A 15,607-nucleotide genomic window follows, 5' to 3' on the forward strand; every position below is an offset into this window, starting at 1 on the left:
TGCCTGCGAGCTTCTCCTCCTGTCTATACAGTAATGTCTCTATTGTGCAACATAAAGTTGCGTGGTTATGACACAATCGTTAGCCTGTTTTTAACAAAAACGGCTTCTACGGGGCCATAACGTAAGATACACAGTAATGGAGCCTTTTATACATTGTCGTGTTTCTTTAGAAATAAATAATGGACAAATAAGTCTTTGGACGCCTCAGATGTAAAGTTATTCGCTGTCAAAGTGACGCCAAAATGAATGGGAGTCAATGGAATGCAAACAGCAGGTAAAGTTCTGCTACAATGGTGCCTCCCGCGAGGCTTCAGTTTCCGGCTGATGGATTACCCCCTTGTGTAGAATAAAGGTAAAATATATGAAAAATAATGCAATTTTTAAAACGAAGCATGAACACATGTTACAGTGCACCCCACAAACACAATCAAGCCTTTGAAAAAATGTGTTTTACCACCCCTTTAACATAAAAATGAAAACAAACATATTTACAAAACTATAACAGTATGTCAATGATGCTAAAATAACACTGGAATGGGTAAAGGCTTCAAACTCATAATTCATATTTAGAAACAAGACAGAAAGAGTGAGAGTTTTAGAGAATTAAAAAACATTTTTTTTTATTAAAGTCAAATTGAAATTTAAAATACATGTACATCAAGTCAAAAGTAACATTTGGATTTTATAGTGGATTTTATATTTTTATAGTGCCTAGTAGTTTCCAGTTTATTTTCTATGTATTTCTGTAATGATGACATGGCAGTTGCAGTCCAGTCAAACAATAACAGTAAATTAATAAAGTTATTTAAAAATATATTTAGTTAATACAATTATTAACATAAACATTATACAACAACATGTTACAACTTAAATATAAAATGTAATTATGATATGTAAAATAAATAAATGAGCAAAATATACATTTAGAAGGAGGGATTTATTATGGCAACCTGGCAACCTTGCGATTTTGCTGGCAAGTTAGAGCTTTTTCCTTGTCACATGATCTGCCAGACTGCCAGCCATGGAAGAGAACGAACCGCCACAGGTTTTGCAGAGGAGGAATTCCAGGTGAGATACCTGGCAACCCGTGATCTCGCGCTTGATCAGAGAAACCTGACAGTCAACCAACTGCTGCGCTCGATAAACACGGGTTGACATTGGGTTAACCGAACTAACTCAACTCACAACAACGCCATGAGGGGGCCTTGGATTAGGACATATTAATCCAAGAACATTTTGGGTGCTTCTTTGTTTCATTTCATCTCATTTTGGGAGTTTGTGGATCTGACAGAGTTTGACTGACAGCCGCAAGGTTAACCTGTGGGACCCGCGTTTAAAACTCTTCACGGCTTAAGAAGTTTTATGGAGGGATTTTATTAACACATTCACACAGGTAATGGTTTTTAAGTTGTCTAAATGTCTTCATTTATAATAAAAGGTGATGTTTTAATGTTTTGACTTGGTGTGAAACATTAGCTGCTAACTGCTAGTTATTAGCTCAACAACCTGTTGCTGTTTCAGAACATCATCAGCTGAGCAAACCAGGAAATAATTAACAATAATAAACAATTTTAAAAATAATGTAAACACCCGAAGCAAATCTTTTAAACACAAACGTCTAGGGGATAATTGTATAAATAATGTTGTCATGTAATTTAGTTAATGATAAAGTGACTAACGTTTTGAGTCAAGTTAGCATCCGGTCTGTTATTCACCTTTTCACCATGTGATCATCAACAGTGATTTGTAGTTTATATGTAGAGTGACTTTCAGCCGTTTTGTGACTCGGTCAGATGAACTTATTTGTCGTTGACATGCACGAATTCATTGCATTCCCCACATGGTTTCAGTTGGCCTGGACAAGTTTCAGCAGGCACAGGTGATGTTCAGGTAGAAACTCACAGAAATAGCAACCCCAGGGTTTGTTTTCTGCCTGATACACATTGAAACCACCACATACTACAGGAATTCGAACAACTGGTGCTGTTCTGACATCTCTATTTATTGCAAAGTTCAGGGAAGGGAAAATTGGCAAAAGTGACGACAAAAAAAGTTGAAATTGACATATGCCTACTAAGAATTTGATCTTTTTGGGTCATAGTTATTACATTTAAAGGAGCAGTATGTAGGATTTTGGTCAAAACTGGTACTGCAATCACCTTCAAATTACTGTAGAGCGGTGTATCCCCTTCCCCTCCTCCCTGACTCGAGGTTGCCAGATAGGCTGCAGGATACAGCTGGAACCTAGGCTGCTACAGAAGCTTCCAATGGCAAGTGACGAGTCCTACACAGTAGGCTAAGTTTTTTTTTTCTCTTAATTATGTTTATGCTTCAAATGAGAGATGTTTTGCAAAGTAATTATATATCGCAAACATTTACTAATGGCGATTAGCCAAATATAATAGTAAAGATTTACGCTCGTATGTGACAGTACATTGTTAGAACAGTAGCTGTTAGTATACTAACGGTAGGTATCTGTCATTAACGTAAGTACAAGCACAAGCCTCGGTCACTATGTGTAATCGATATCAAAGTTACAGCTATTCATTTAGCTGACAATATAAGTGAAAGCGACCAGCTGTATTTTTTAACTTAGTCTGCAGTACACGTCCATAACGCTAAAATATGTGATGTGAAAGATTACATGTTATTCTATTATTTTTGGCTGTAGAACTTGCATGATAAACAAGTAGGCTACAAAACGTTCCAAGTGGGACACATTATTCACATCATAGGCTACAATGTGCTTTTCATTGGTGTTATGGACGTTAGAAAAAGTTATTTTACCCTGGAATTGCACCTATAGTGCTTCCAATTCGATGACCCACCTCCTCCATATGAGCTAACGTAACGTTACTTTGCACGAACATGCATAACTTTGTTCGACTGTCATGAATATTTGAAATGTCCATTTACATCAAATACAAGTTAGCCAAACATAGATGAATCTTAGTTACCTGTCCAGAAATTCTTCTCCGTTTTCAGCTGTCTCCATCTTTCAAAGGCATCTCCTATACAGATCCTTGTTTTATTTCGGACTTTGTCTCGAAGTATTTCGGATTCATAACGAGTTTGAGTTTATCTGTTTATCTGATTCGCAATGTTAGACTTTTTTTTTTTTATCCGATTCCGAGACGTTTGTAGCTGCAGCTGTGGTTAATAGAGCAGAGCTGGCAACCCGGATGCCGCAACACTACTGACTTCGTGATTGGTAGATAGGTGGAGGGTCGTGCATCAGACCAAAACACAACATTACAATATCAACATCAGTTGAGGGCTGCAACTCCACTTTTTAAATGACAATATCCTGGCCGGACTACTGTTGTCAGTGATAAAAGTATTTGAAATGAACATGATTTCTTAATGTCTAGTGACATATCAGGGCCATTTTATGATTAATTCAAATCAATTTCTTACATACAGCTCCTTAAAAGTCATAACTTGTACTGTGAAAACTGAATGCTGTGTAACTTTGCTGGTGGCGGTGTCCATCTTAATACTATTGAAGACCATTTCTGCTTTGGTAAATCGTCATTATTTCATACTAAGATATAAATATGAGATTTATAATGTGAAATTATGACATACTAAGTCATAAATTTAAATTTTTGTGCCATAGTTATGATATTAAAAAGTTAAAAGGATGACCGTATCAAGATCAAATAAATCTAGAAAGTCAATTTATTATTTTTAATGTCAGGATTTTTGTCTTTTTAATCTCATAATTAGGCCTATCACTTGTTATGTCATAATTATCACTTAGTATGTCATCATCACAATTATCACTTAGTATGTCATAATTGTTACTTTATCTCAAAATTTTGACTTAATATCATAACTATGACATAAAAAGTTAAAAGTACAAGTGTGTCAATTTAATCTTCTTAATCTCATAATTATGACTAACAGTACTGTATGTCATAATTATGACTTAGTAGTAGGCCATATCATAATTTGACTTTTCATCTCGTAGTTATGACAGTATATTCCATAGTTTTGGCTATACAGCTCATTATAATTTTGACTTTTCGTGTCAGATTCAATATTTTAATCTCATAACTTGATTTAGCTATTACTTAGTAGTGTCATAATTTGGATTAGGGCTTTGCGATTTGGGGAAAATGTCATATTGCAATTATTGAGGTCAATATTGCGATTGCGATATAATAAACAAATGGTTTCATGAGTCAACTTCCTAGGTTCTCAAGGAAAATGCACACAGATTAGTGATAATGCTAATGTGTAGGCCTATTTCTCTACTCAAACTAGCAAGCAACAACAACTAAATGCACTTTTACATTTTTTTTTTTTTTACAAATTAAATAATGACATTTTTGCATTACTGCAAACTCGTTATTGTTTCAATAGTACAATAGTATAAATATAACAATAAATAAGATAATTCTGTGTGCTCATGAACATAATATATTTTGAACATTCTGTCCAGACAAGCAGGGACATTTAAGAAGCAGGATGTAACATAATATGCTCTGTCTAAACTCAGTCTGTGGATCATTTTTGGAGAATGTGTATTGTGATTGTCAAAACAATTACCAAATTGGTAACTAAACAGAATTTTGTTAAGTTTAGTGACAACATGTTACAACGTTTACATGGTACAATGACTTGTTGGCTACTGTTTTTATTATTGCTTGACACAAATTTCACGATTTAATTTAAAATCTTGTGATTTGACTCCGATCTTGATTTAATATCGATTCATTTGGATAAATATTAGGTAGCCTAACAGTAGATACATGTTAAGTTTTCTCAAGAAAAAAAATATCTCGCCTAATACAGAGAGCCCTGTCAGCTCGTATTATTATTAAATGTTAAAGATAAAAACAAATTAAATATAATGTGGTTTTTACTAGGCTATAATAACAACGTTACAATATTTTATTAAAGTAAAAATAATATAAATATTTAATTTAGCCAACTAACGTGCTATCAAATGGCTTTCCTGAGGTAAATGTAACGTTATGTGACATTGTTCTCCAGCTGTTTTATTGAACTCTCTTTGCGGTTGAAAAAAAAAACACTGATTGATCGATATTATGTATGAGGCATAAAGATTTTGGTAAGTTGTACTGTATCTTTCAACGCATCTATTGTTCATTCGTGTTTATTTACTATTAACTAGTAGTAAAGAGTAGGGTCAGAGATGTTTGTTTCACGACCACGATCTGACCCGGTGCAGGGAGCCGGAGAAAGCCGAAAATGATCTCTTATAGTTGTTTATGGAATCAATTATATCACTTAAAATACTACCAAGATCTATATTACTATCACACGAGCAAATTGCAATTAAATGCACGGATGCATAGTCAAATTAATGGTGGGGTATGTGATTTGGAAAACGACCGGCAGATTTTGAAAATACACAATTCAAATGGTCCTACCTTCTTTCCTCCAATGCTGGCCCTGACTCCGCCCATTTGAAGAACATGGACGCGCAATCATGCACGAGCGAAAACTCAGATGCGCGAGAGATTGTAATGACGATTTACTACTAATAATGGAACCGGCTTTATTGACGAGATGCGCATGCGTCACGAGTTTTGAGTATGCGCACGAAGGGGGTCACGCGCGCTGGGGGGGGGGGGGTGTGGTAACGACCGTTTGATTGACAAACTTACTGTTTAATGATTCTAGGTGGTCTTGGAAATGATTGGCTGGAGTTTTTCGAGTCCAGCCCGTTCCACAGATGATTAAATTGCTTAATTTTCATTTCAGTGCTTCTAACTCAGGGGCTGTAAGTGGGTTAGGAATAGGACTTCAAGTTATTTTGAAAAAAAATGGACAAAAAAAAGAGTATCACATACCCCACCTTTAATCATTGAAATACAACTGTTCACGTACAGAAGATTGCCTTGGACTCATGCTGCATACGCAATGACAATTATGCCTACTGTAAATATAGAGTTACAACTACAATTAGAGTTGTTTGGATAAAATACCCCATGAACATTCACACGTTTGCTCTGTGATAGGCTACAATTTATCGCCATAAATACTATTTTCTCAATTCTGCACATATATTTTCACTTGCTTACATCAATTGCTCGATCAATATTATCATCACATATTTTACGCCTACATGCTTTCTTTGCATCATTTTTTTTATAAATAAAAACAACAGCGATTAAAACATCTTAATAATTGCGATTAATTAACATTTTTAACTGTAGTTAAAACAAACAATTTAATATAGCTAAGTTTGTGTATATTTTATACGTAGTAAAATACTGTATGTGCTGCTTATAAACACCAGACAGATAATGATTTATGAAACGGATGCTCTTTACTCATCTCATTTGCACAAATTAAATGCAGTAATAGAAAGCATAGAAATGCAACAGTGTTTACACTGAAAATTATATGCATTTAAATTACATAATAAAATATAAACAGTTACCCTAGCAATAATAATTTTACCAAAAAATAAAGTAATGCCGACTACAGACCCGGGTGTTTTTGGTTGGGTTGAAGTTGGATCTTCTGCATCCACTCAGCCCGTACCGCAGCGTCAACGGGGAATGCATGAAAGCTCACTTCTTTGTTGTAACGTGACGACACCGTACATGCATGATTCATCAATGCATTGCAATTATTTGTTTCTCAATTCAATATCGATTCATCAAATCCTATGAATCGATTCAGCCCACCGGCCAGTGGCGGCGCTGTGGGCAACACTCTAGTGAGAGCGTTCAGTGTTGTACAAGACGCGCTTTACCAAAACAGCAAGATGACGGACAGCAGCTGCACTCCGTTCAAGCCTGCACCACCAACCAGGGACGTCGTTAGGCCTATTTTAGGGGGGCTGAAGCTACCCCAAAATGTTCCTAAGCCCCCCTAAATGATAATAAGAACAACAATAAGTCTCCAGGAGTCTCCTGCATATTCATAGCGGCTCCCTGATGTCCGCAAATTAGTTCAAATCTCCTGAAATCTAGAGCTCGCGAGCTCCAAAATGCGTAGCGCGCGCACGACAGAGAGGGAGAGAGTAATGAGTCCTTGCGTGTATGTGCAAATGTGTGCGGGTGTGCCTCACGAAGCGCATTTGTTTTTATGAGTATGCACATTTTGTGTTTCTGTTTACCTTTCTTTTATAACTTGAATGTATAGACCAATTTCGAGCCGACGTCACAATTACGTCACGGCGCTAGCTGGAGGCAAAACAAAGGGAAAACTGCAGGCGGCCAATACAAACCAGCACAGATTCGGCTACATAATAAGGAGTTTAAATTACTATTATTATTATTAAATGTCATCTTGTTGTGTTGTTGGATGCAAGAATCAATGAAAAATGAATATGCTGTATCTGGAATTTTTATTTCTAGAAAATATTCACATCATTAAAATTGCACCGTAATGTCACTCTTTACATTGACGTCTTCTTGGCGCTGGCTAGGCAGAACTGCGGATCGTACCACACAAGTCTTGTACATGACCATTCATCACATAGTTATAGGCATCTAAAGATTTATATGACCCCAGTATGTCTTTACGCTCGGTTTCTCTATCGGATAGGTGTAGGACTGAGCCTAGCGTTAACGTTAATCCTGTCAGATCGTCCATCCATTGCCTGAGCGTGTACGGGTCAGCCAATCTGGTTCCGTCTGTTATAATTAACTTTTGCAAATAACAATCGCGGTCCTGGACAGTGAGTGACCTTGCACATTAAGATAAAATCGGATTTTCTCCAGTCATTGTTAAAAAACAAGCTAACAAAACTTGCAAACTAACGTTAGGGAAGCGGCCAGAGGGATCGTTCTGCAACCACCTAAGCTCCGCCCACAGAAAAACGTCACCATGTTTACCAACTGAAAAGGGGTCTATAGGAAGAAAGAAATATACTTTCTATTACAGTTACATGCACTTTAGAGGTGTGTTAATAAAGCACCTGTTTGTTACAGTTGTGGTTTGTATTCAACACATGTACAATATTGTACAGTTTGTTCTGCTAAATAAACCATGACAGGAAACATGCTGGGGTCAATTTGTTCTTAAACATTGGTAATACTGCACATATCATTTAAAAATATACTCAGGTACTTAATTACTTGTTTATTTACTAATTATTTAATCGATATCGAAGCTAATAAATCAATATCGAATCGAAATCGAATCGAAGCCTCAAGAATTGAAATCGAATCGAATTGTGAAATTCCTAACAATACCCAGCCCTAGTTGTCATGTCCACATATACATTTATTTATTTCAGAAAATCGCAGCATCTTGCGTCATATAATCGCATAGGCTTAACATCACGGTTGCAATATGATTAATCGTGCAGCACTAATTTGGATTTATCTCATAATTTTGACGTTTTATCTCATAATTATGACTTATGAGAAAGTCATAATTATTACATTTTATGTCATCTTGTTGTGTTGTTGGATGCAAGAATCAGTGAAAAATGAATATGCTGTATCTGGAATTTTTATTTCTAGAAAATATTCACATCATTAAAATTGCACCGTAATGTCACTCTTTACATTGACGTCTTCTTGGCGCTGGCTAGGCAGAACTGCGGATCGTACCACACAAGTCTTGTACATGACCATTCATCACACGCGTGCAATAAGCCTATACGTGTCAATGGGCCATTACCGGAAAGGCCACCGCAAACAAAACACATTTGCGCAATTCATTAACTGGGTATATTTACAGATTTCAGCACATTTACACACATTTACAACTAATATTTGCGAGCATGCATCGTTAATGATAATGAGGCAGCATTTAAACTAGTCAAAATATAATCTAAACACCTACTAGGCCTATTTTCTAAAATAACTTCTAAATTCTAACTTTCATACATAATGATCTAACATATCATTTACACGTAGGGCCTATACAAATTCCCTAACGAAGTGGTTTAGTAGCATATGCACTAAAAACAAAACAAAAAACATTTTTGACGTTGAAATGGTGTGAGATATTAAATCCATGGGATAGATATGCACTTTATAGCACTCTGTTAGTAAAAAAGCACTTTTTGTGTTTTTTGCCTTAAGTTTGCATGCCTCTACAGGGCTCCAGTCTAACATTTGAGAGCAGTAGCACTGGTGCCACTAAGTTCTACAGATGGTGGCACCATCAACTGATTTGGTAGTGAGCTTGAATTGAGGTGCAGATAAAATGAACTTTTATTAACAACAGTTAATTGCAAAAACCTTTACAAAAAACTTTAAATATTCTACTCTTTTTAATATACTATTGTTCTTTTATAGTATCATACTGAACTCACCAAGAGCTTCAGTGATTATAAAAGGAGTGCTCTTTACCTAGTTTCTGTGTAATTCAGTTGCAATTTAAAGAAAAGTTTTTTTTCATGAGACTTTATGACTTCCTACTTTTTTCTACATATTAGGGAATGGAAATGGCTAAAAAAGTGCTCCTCTGCTGCCATCTACTGGTTATAGTGGTAATTCCATCTCTTTTTTTAAATAAAAGTGTTTGTTTGTCACAATTTTTGTTTTCCTGCATCTTAAAACTTTGTTTTACAAACCATCCCATTAAAAATAACATACAAATTGGATAGGCCTAATATTTAGAGCTTTGAAGTGCTGGAACAAGTTTGAAGCACTTGAAATCCCTTGAAAAGTGATTGAATTTTACTAGGTTGTACGAACCCTGATATTAATAATGTAATTTTTTTTGACTATTTCTGCCACAATACCATGGTTACAGTTAGTGTAGCTACAAATGTTGGTGATTTGTGGACTGACAAGCCTTCTATAACTTGTTTGTTCATGGCAGATTGTTTCTCCTGGTTTCCACATCAGCTGTGTTTGGTCTGATATGGTTTATAACAGATAATTCTGTGCCGGATTTGAATGCTTCCCACTAGATTTCGCTGCAAGTTGTTAACTTGTGGCAAATTCAAACGATTTCTCACTGGATCTCCCCAGCCCTGTGGCCCTATGTTTCAATTCCAGAGATGCTGGGATCTCAAAATGGCTCTAAAAGTAAATTGTAAAATTGTACACATTTTCAGTGGTCAAATACAAAATGTGGTTCACTTTGTTATCTGCAATATTTGCAGAACAAATAATGTTGAAACTATGTCTTGTTTTTTTCTATCAACACAATTACATAGAACATACTGCAGTTGTAGCAGTGTGGTCTGTGAAGCTTAGGCCTAACCGATCGTCAATCACAACTCCTGGCTGCCCTTGATGGAGTTATGGCTGGCGAATCTAGCTGAACGTAGAAGTTGTGATGAAGTGTTGGATTGGCTGAGACCACAAGCAGCTCTATCTTCGCAAGGTTGAGTTGAAGGTGGTGGTCCTTCATCCAGCAATACATTTCTGTCTGGCTGTCCGAGATCAACCTCTTTCCTCATTTATTATTTTCTGTGTGGAAAACTGTACACAGTACATTGTGCAAATTTATTCATCTTGTGTTGTTCTGAAGAAAGTCTGTTCTATAAGGCGCCATTTACACTGCATGGTTCAAGTGAACCAAATCCGATTTTTTCCTCTCATGTGGCACAGATCGTATATGACCGGTGAACATGTAAGCAGGACATTTTCTCAAATCGGATTCAGGCCTCACTCATATGTGGTAATAAATCGGAAATGAATTGGATACGTGCATTTGCGTGTGCCATGTAAGCAGACAAATCAGATATTCCCCATTAAATGCGAGTCGTACGTCATTAAAAATGTGACGTCAACTCAGGTGGACACTAGGGTTGGGCGGTATTTCGGTAATACCGTATACCGCGGGGTCTTAAAATAGAAACGGTATCAGTTTCAATACCGTCATTACCGGCACTTATATATAATATATAAATATAATTTATTCAATGCCTAAAAATGCTTATGTAGTTGTCATCAAGTGACAGTGTGGAGGAGAAAGAGAGAGAGAGAGAGAAGGGAGAGGCGGTAAATACTGACGAGGCAATTTGTAAATGTTGCAATAAAAAAGGTGACCACGAGAGATGGAAACACCTCTAATCTAATGTCGCATCTCCGAAACAACCACCCACTCACTGCTGCGAGGATGCATTTTCCCCCGAGCTCATTAAATAAGCGCAGTAGTTTATATTTGTTAAAATATTATAATGTAATTTTTTTTTACGTTGATAATGAAAACTGAACAGCACGAGTAAGATGGGATGCATCGGGAGTCAGACATTGACCACTTAATTAAGTTTCATTTTGTAAAAGGCCTTTCTTTAAAGTGAATTTCGTTTTGTATAAATTGTATCTTAATTTTAATAATTTTTTTATCAACCAATAATAAATAAGAATCAAATATAGCAGACAACATAATCATGACATGATCGTGCGCTGGCGCGCCGCGGTCACTTGCATTGAAATCTCATCATAAATTAACCGAAACTCAGTGTATGCCTCACAGACATGACAGATATCTAAATAAAGCTTGAAATGTCATTAAACGAAACAATTCAAAATGAAAAGAAATAGGCCACTCGCTGATTATTTAATCCATGATGTGCATTTCTCTCTATGCGCGTTCATACGGAAATGGCGATCATCAAATTAAACGAAACAATTCAAAATGAAAAGAAATAGACTAGCCTACTCTCTGATTATGTAATCCATGATGTGCATTTCTCTCTATCGTTCACTACGGAGAGGGCGATTCGTCAATTTCTTTAAACGAAACAATTCAAAAGGAAAAGAAATATAGCATACTCTCTGATTAATCCATGATGTGCATTTCTCTCTATAGGAGCGTTCACTACAGAGATATCAATCGACAATTTCTTTAAACGAAACAATTCAAAACGAAAAGAAAAAGGCTAGCCTATACCTTCTGATTATGTAATCCATGATTTGCATTTCTCTCTATATATGCGCGTTCACTAGGTGATGGCGATCGCCAACTTAATCTTTGCAGCACTGACAGAAAAGTTGTATTAATAAAAATCAATGGACGCGTGTCACCGGATTTACAAATGCACTTCTTGCTTGTTGCTTGTTAATTTAATTTAAAGTAATTAATAAAATGAATACAATTGTCATAATTAAAATAATTAAATATTATTAATTGTCCCATTTTTGCTCATTTATAAATAGCATTTATATCTACCACCCCCTCAGCACATGGGTTAAACAATTATTTGGCGCCACCATATTATAACGGCCCACGTATTAAAAATAGTTGAGTCTAAATAGGGCTACGAGCCGTAGGCATTATTACATTTAATGCCGTCAACAGGGATCAGAATCAACGTGCACGGGTTGGCCTTGATTTTTATTTATTTTATTTGCCCGATCTGGTATTCAGTTTCTGAACGTGTAGACACAAGCCAACAGTTTGGTGACGCTGTCTGAGCCTTATGTCATAATTTTTAATTAGTCACGGTAATACCGTATACCCCGGTAAAATAGGGAGGAGGTTTGAAGGTATCAAAATTTGGATACCGCCCAAGCCTAGTGGACACCACCAACTGAGATCACATGACTTATTATAGGCGCGATGGAGGACGAAGGATACACACAGTGGAGCAATGCGGAGGTTTCATGTCTTTTGAGTGTTTGGGGCGAAGAGACAGTGCAGCCAAAAATGCAGGGTTGTTACAGAAATAAATCCGTGTTTGAAGACATTTCACGAGATATGGGGAGGCATGGTTTTAAGCACTCGTGGCTGCAGTGCTCTCCTCTTTTTTTCTCCGCCGTACGAGACCAATGTTTTGCTGACTTTTCAAAATATTGTGGAAAGCAAAACACTGGATAATTTTATTCACATCTGCATCCATTGCATTTCGTGCTGTTTTACTTCCTTTTCCAGGTCAGAACTTCTACATTTGGTAGTTTCAGCAGTGCATAGTGTAAATGCAAAAATCAGATACGGGTCACTTTTAAAAGATGATGTAAGCGGGTCGTCTAAAATATATAGTCATATATAGTCAGAAGATCGGATTTGGGCATCAAGACCTGCAGTGTAAATGCAGCCAAAGTACTTTTCCTTTAATTAAGTGCTGGAGGAGCATGACAGTCTCAGTTTTTTAGATCTGTGCCATGTGTCTGGGGCTTGTTTGAGCTAAAATCTAGCTTGTACTTTAAACTCTTACAGCTATGTAAACACTGCAGTGACACCAGGTCACTTTACACAACCAGTCAGTCCAGTTCCGTCTCATTTTTGTTAGGCTTTGGCACTGTACAGTTTCTCTATTGTGGGGATGTTTGACTGTTTGGATGTTTGGTTGGTTGTTTTTTTATTAATTTTATAATCATATCCCTGCAGTCCACATTATGCTGTTCACATCACATGCACATTCACAGCACTGGCTGTCTTGTGATTGCTCTTGCATTTTGTACAGTGTCAGTAAAATGGCGGCCCAAAGGGTTTTTTGCTCACGTTTCCTCTCTAGAGGGGGGTGATGCAAAGCTGCAGGAGTGTCAGTGTATGTTTTGTATATAATTCAAGTGTTGATCATTTTGTTGCTTTGTCTATATTGTTTAAGATAATAATTTTAATATATTATAATGGACATTGATTGATAATTGAATGATTTTAGTGTGAGTTTCTGTTCAGTGTTACTTCGTAAAGTATTTTAAAATGGGCTGGGCTGCCAGAGAATTGTCAAAGCACAGACCTGTAAAAGTCAGTTTTTTCTCAGAGGTTAGCCTTTGTCTCAACATGTCCTCTGTGAGCATGAATTGTTCAAGCTAACTTCAGCTGTGCTGCGTTTTTTTCAACTGTGTACTGTACAGTGTTCAGGAGTTGTCAGACCAGTTTGTCAGGCCTTACAAATGCGTTATTACTACTACCTTAATTTTGTTCTCCATCTGCACTTTTTGTTTTGTTTATTTATTTATTTTTTCGTTCACTTTCGTTCACTTTGCCATCCTTTGCTGTGTTAATGAAGATGAATTCTGGAGATTGTATATCTTTTTTAGGCAACTTGTCAAAACAACAGCAGGCACAATTGATTAACCTTACTATTTTAAAATTACGGTACATGTTGGTCAAGTCACTTGTTGATGTGTGTTCTTACATAAATATCCTGACACGTGGCTTTCAGTCCTTATTTCTACTCAAACTACTGGAGATGCAACAGATGCCTGGGATCTTGAGCGATTTTGGAAGGTGGTTAAGAGAAACACGCAACCACAGTTTAAACAAGTACGAAGACATTTTTATCCATCATAACTTCTAGAGGGAAATAGTAGGGCTGGGTTAAAAATATAAATTTCTCAATTTTAAGTGAATAATTTTGATGAACCAATATAAAGTATTTTATCAATAATACAAATAATTTAGCTAGTAAGTAGGGCTGGGCAATATGGCCAAAAAAAAAAATCACGATAATTTTTTTATATCAGTCGATATCGATAATTATCACAATAAATGTCAAATCTTTATTTCTTTCAAGTTTAAAGGCAGATTTTTGCTCCTAAGTGAAATTTGTAGAAACCAGAGCATTAATTGTGGTTTTAAACTACTCTTTATTGTCAGAACATATGACGAACACTTGCCAAACAGGTGAACATTTCACAAATCTGAGGTTGAACTTTCAAACATTTGTCATTTTTCCTTAACAAAATAAATATCTGAATAGAAAAACATATTTCTTAGTTTCTGCATGTGCTAATGGGGGATATTGTTTCAAGTCTTCAAACAGGGTTGTGCTGCCTGACTTTGACGGCACGTATCTTCAGCACAGTTTGCAGTGCAGGCTGCAATATTAATATTACATGTTTTGTCTCGAAACGCTTATTTGACAGTGAGTTGACAGTGAATCTGCATAATCTGCATCACCTAACTCAAGCTAATACTACTGTTAAATTTATGTTCATTAACAAAAACAGTAACATCTGTTAAAAATAAATAAAATAACGACCACATTTTTATTTGGTAAAATGTAATATTCTGACTGTTTGAGTTTTATTAAAATGAACCATTGGTCATCCAGCATCATGCATTTAGATCATGATAACCACAGATAAAACCAGGCATAGCCTATAGCACCTCACTATCATGGCAAATTGTAACTTTATGGTTTCTATGGTATTTGTATGAAAAAGAGTAGCCTAAATACATTATTAAATACTGAAATACAATTCAATATGTATTATCCCACATTTCATGGTGCAGTTAATATTACTAGGCTAACGTTACAGTAAATCCATGGTAATTGGATTCAGTATCAATTCAGATTCTGACTGTATCGTTGCGGACAGTGTTTCAACTGTTTGTCACCGTTGTTTCATCTGCCTTTAAACTGGACATTTGTGTTCTTCGCTGAATTCAAGCGCTTCTCACTGGATCTCGAGACCGATCAGAGTAAACGCATCTGCTCTAGTGAGCTCGCGCTGCCGTTGGGACTTTCAGTCGAGCGGTTAAATGGTCCGTGTGGCGCGCGGGTCAAATGAGTTTCGTTACACTTTTGGCGCATAAACATTATCAAACATTTATCGAACTCTTGATATCGTTTTTTTGAGAAAAATTATATCGGGATAATTATCGTTATCAGTTTATCGCCCAGCCCTACTAGTAAGTGATGCAGCTAATAAAGTTATGGATATGAACTATGGATATTTTTCTAAAAAAAAACGCATCGCTTCCAAAGGCCTTTATTAACCGCCTGGAGTCATGTGGATTACTTTTATGATGGATG

General features: G+C 36.3%; 1 protein-coding gene across 4 annotated transcripts in view; it reads left to right on the forward strand.

Moving 5' to 3' along the window:
• The first annotated feature begins 994 nt into the window (after window positions 1-994).
• phactr4a (phosphatase and actin regulator 4a) overlaps window positions 995-15,607 on the forward strand; it is a 98,549-nt gene continuing 83,936 nt past the window's right edge. For 2 of the 4 annotated variants that reach the window (XM_077200113.1, XM_077200115.1), the window contains exon 1: window positions 995-1,393. The gene's annotated coding sequence lies outside the window, so the exon portion shown is untranslated. The remainder of the gene's footprint in view (window positions 1,394-15,607) is intronic. The other 2 variants (XM_077200119.1, XM_077200117.1) reach the window with 2 other exon arrangements.

The sequence above is a fragment of the Siphateles boraxobius genome, unplaced genomic scaffold (genome assembly GCF_051911475.1).
Source record: "Siphateles boraxobius isolate OS27281-9 unplaced genomic scaffold, OSU_SipBor_1 43, whole genome shotgun sequence".
Classification (NCBI taxonomy): Eukaryota; Metazoa; Chordata; class Actinopteri; order Cypriniformes; family Leuciscidae; genus Siphateles; species Siphateles boraxobius.